We start from the raw sequence: 4,297 nt of genomic DNA on the forward strand, positions 1-4,297 counted from the left end.
GCAGGAGAGGCGGATCTCTATGTGAACCTCCTATATATAGTTAGTTGAGATATACCAACAATTCATTGTGAAAACCTGTTTCAAGAAAACCACAATAAAAAAGAATATTTGTAGTTAATCACATTGTGGAGAACACGAAAGAGCCCATGCATAAGACCCACCATGGCTCTGACTCAGAACTCAATATTCAACAAAGGATGGCATGTGAGCACCTGGCCATCAGCAGCTATGTAAACAGTATATAGATCCCTATCACCAGGTTTTTGATTTTATAAACTTTTTATATTTTAAACTTTAAGAAATCCTTTAATTAATTTTCAACAATCTCACTTTTATTCCAGTTCCCCAAATATTTGCAGGCTTTATAAGGCCTTTTCACCTCAGGAAACATTCCATCGTTCAGTTCAATGCATATTAGTTCAACACTTTGTCACCAGAAATACACCAGGCTCTGCCTATTTCCCTGTTATTGTCTTTACACTCTGCTTGTCATGCTTTGCAGTGATATTTATTGGAGTTCATGTTTGCTGTCAGAGGTTTGAAGAGATATTTTCCATGTTTCTGATATCCATTTATCCTACTTTGTTGCACTGTTCCTGTGATTAAACAATGACCATAAGCAAACTCAGGAGGAAGGGTTGATTAGGCTCATGGGTTACAGTAAAGGGAAGACAAGGCAGGAATCTGGATCCTTCAACTAAAGTATAGACCCTGAAGAAACATTGTCTATTGCTTTGCTCTGGTTGATTTCTCCTAGAGCCCTGCCTAGGAACAGCACTGCCCACAGTGGACTGGGGACTCATACAGTAATAAAATACATAAATAATATGACAGCTGGCTATTTCAATGGAGAGAAATATTTTAGTTAAGCTTCCTTCTAACTTTTTAATGTACTTTCTGTCAAGGTGATGAAATTAACTAGAAAAATCAGTTTGCAACCTCTATGGTTTTAGTCCACAGCAAACAACCCATTCTTATTCCTAAATTTCTAAAATGGGAAGCTGCTAAACTTACATCAGATTGTTTCCGTACATTTGCTTGTAGCATAAATCTTAAAAATTTTTGTTAATAAAATCAAGCTTAAGGTCAGTTATTGGAGTGAACACTGGAAGATCAGAGAGACAGAACAAGACACAGCTAACCTCACCTGGACAACTTCTCAGCTGATCTTGTTTCCTCAGACTGGATGCTTCTGTGTCCTCTTATCCGAATGGCTCTCACGTGAACTGTGCTGCTCAAAACCTAAAAGCTTAAGCAGCCAAATGCTTAACCAGCCAAATACTTCTTGTTCCTGATCCTCATGCCTTATATATCTTTCTGCTTTCTAACACCACTTCCTGAGATTAAAGCCTTGCTTTCTGGGATTAAAGTCTTGAGTCGACATGTTGGCTATATCCTTGAACACATGGATTTCTGCCTAGTTCTTTCTCCCAAGTGCTGGGATTAAAATCGTGTGCTACCATTGCCTATCCTCTATGTTTAATATTGTGGCTGTTCTGTCTCTGACCCCAGACAAGTTTATTAGGGTGCACAATATTTTGGGGAACACAATACCACCACATTTCCTTGTTTGGCATTATAAAATATACTATGTTTAATGTTGTCACTCATTTGATATACATAAAATAAGCTTATTGATATTTCAACATGCTAATATAATTTTGTTATGGAAGAAGTAAGTAAAACTCCTGATATCAGCATGTGTCTAATTTTCCTCAGATGTCACCCTCTGTTTTTCAGTGCTGATTGTGGTCCCGGATTCAAAAAATTCTTGCAGGAAGGAATTGCAGCGTGCTGTTTTGATTGTATCCCCCTCCCCAGAAAATGAAGTTTCTAATGAGACAAGTGAGTATTTGCTGGTAGATAAATACTTCACATAGATCATCCTCTCCCAAACACACTGGTATGATCAAATGTTCTAAAAGATATGTGTAAAAATAAACCATATCACTTTCCCAAGTTAGTTTTGATAGGACTATGATCATTAACAGTGTCACTTTAAGTAACATGTTACACCATGACATACATCTTTGACTCATTGAAAATCCATGGTAGGTAGCATTTTCTCATATAAATTTTGATAATCAAACCACAATGTGAGGGAATTCCATAGAAGGTCTTTACTAGTGACTAATCTGTTTTGAAACTACAAGTAGTTTAGATTCCAATTCTGAAAATTTACTAGAATTTATTTTTTATATTTACGTGTTTGTTTGTGTCACTACATAAGTTTATAAGTTGATAGGCACCATGTATATGCAGGGAATCAATGGAGAACAGACAAGGGCTTCTGATCACTTGATTTCTGGGATGTGGGTTTTAGAAACCAAATATAAGCCCTCTGTCTCTGTAAGATTAATGAAGAATGGAAACAAATTCTTAGGAAATTATAAGAAACTGTTCAGTATGATACAAAGGATTTCAAGCTATGTCCAGAGAGCCCCACTTTCAAAGTATCATTGTGATATTAAATCTAGAGTAGTGTGGAGAATTGTTCCCACATAAAGTAGAAAATATGGAGTATATAATCAGTATTTTAAATATAGTATAGTTAATAAAGTAAAAAGTAGAAGACACAATGGTTTTGAATGATAGCAACCAGCTACAGTTATCCAAATGGTGTTGACACCTACACAGCCCATGTTAGTCAAATGATTATTTAGAGTTGGTTATATAACAATGTCAGATACTTATGTTTTCTTTCTTGTTGCCTATCATCCTATATAATAAAAGTTCTTAAAGAACATTTATGGCCAGTAAAACAGTTCAGAAGTTAAATCCCTTCCTACTAAAGGTGATGATGAGTTCATCCTGTGGACCCATTTATTAAAAAGATGTTGCCAAGTCTTAGAAGTTGTGTTCTGATCCCTATGTACTTGCACATAAAACTTACTGCAATTTACTTAAATTGACTCTAAAGAAATTGTTTTACATATGAAACATATAAGAATAAATGGTATTTACAACAATAAATACATCAAAAATTACAGAAAAAATATTTTTATTATTTAATTATGTCTATATATGTCAAATGTGTGGTTATGTGTACACAATTGCATGTGCATGTGAGAAGCATCCAAGGCCCCTATTGTTAGAGTTACAGTCAGTTGTGAGACACCTGACGTGAGTCTTTAGAGCTGAATTCAGTTCTTGTGCAAGAGCAGTATATTCTCTTAACTACTGTGAAAAGCTTCTATTCCTTTAAAACATAACTTGTTACATGTTTCCATAAATGCATTGTTCTAGATAAAAAGACTTGAAACCTAAAAGCACATCATGACTCTATGCAATTTCGAATGATTCAGAGCAATTATACTCAAGTCTCTTAAACTTACCATGGTGGAGACTGCAAATTATGGACGGGATATTATTCCTCCAAACAAACTTTCTGACCTATCACTCTTGCTTGATTGTTCTTTTTTTTTTTTTTTTTTTTTTTTAGCTGAGGATCAAACCGAAGGCCTTTTGCTTGCTAGGCATGTACTCTACCACTGAGCTAAATCCCCAACTCTCAGGTGTTCTTTTTTTATTGTGATCATAGTATTATATCAATATCTACTTAGCATTTTCGTGCACTCACAAAATCTGAGACTCTCATAGATGGAAATTAGTGAAAGAGGAATGTGGTGATATTTTATTTGTACTGAAATGTTATTTTAATTTTATGTTAATAAATAAAGTTGCCCTGGGGTCAGAGCTATTAGAGCCATAGTAAGAGCGTGGTGGTTAGAAGAGCTAGATAGATTTCTGTGTGTTCAGGGATACAGGCAGTATTGGAGACATATGCCTTTAAGACTTGGAGGGCGGTACTTACAGGCAGTGATGAGGCAGTCATGTGGTTGGGTTTACAACCAATGAGAAGGCAGAACACAAAGATTATTTAAACAGGGACACAGGAAGTACCACCCTCTCTCGGGGAAGCTAGGAGCACTGCAGGAGGTAAGATTTTATCTCTGAGCTCTGACCTCTCGGCTTTTCTCTTTTACCTTGGCTCTGTGTTTCTTATTTTAATAATACAATTGGTTACATCTACATCTGGCGCCCAACGTGACAAGAATCCATTAAAAACTGCTTGGGGCCGGCTCCCTAGCCAGAGCAGCCGGCTCCCTAGCCCCGGCTCAGGTCTGCTTGGGCTCAGGCTGGACTGTGAGCTGCTTGCTTAAAGCCAGTGCTACAAACAGCTCAGGCCTGCCCTGCTAAACAGGGCCCCTGCCTGTAAAGCCAAGCCTTGACTCGGCTCAAGAGGGAACAAGTGGCTGGATTTAAGCTTTAGCGGGCTACCCCTTCGCTTTCACTT

This window comes from Peromyscus maniculatus, chromosome 1 (assembly GCF_049852395.1).
Source record: "Peromyscus maniculatus bairdii isolate BWxNUB_F1_BW_parent chromosome 1, HU_Pman_BW_mat_3.1, whole genome shotgun sequence".
NCBI lineage: Eukaryota > Metazoa > Chordata > Mammalia > Rodentia > Cricetidae > Peromyscus > Peromyscus maniculatus.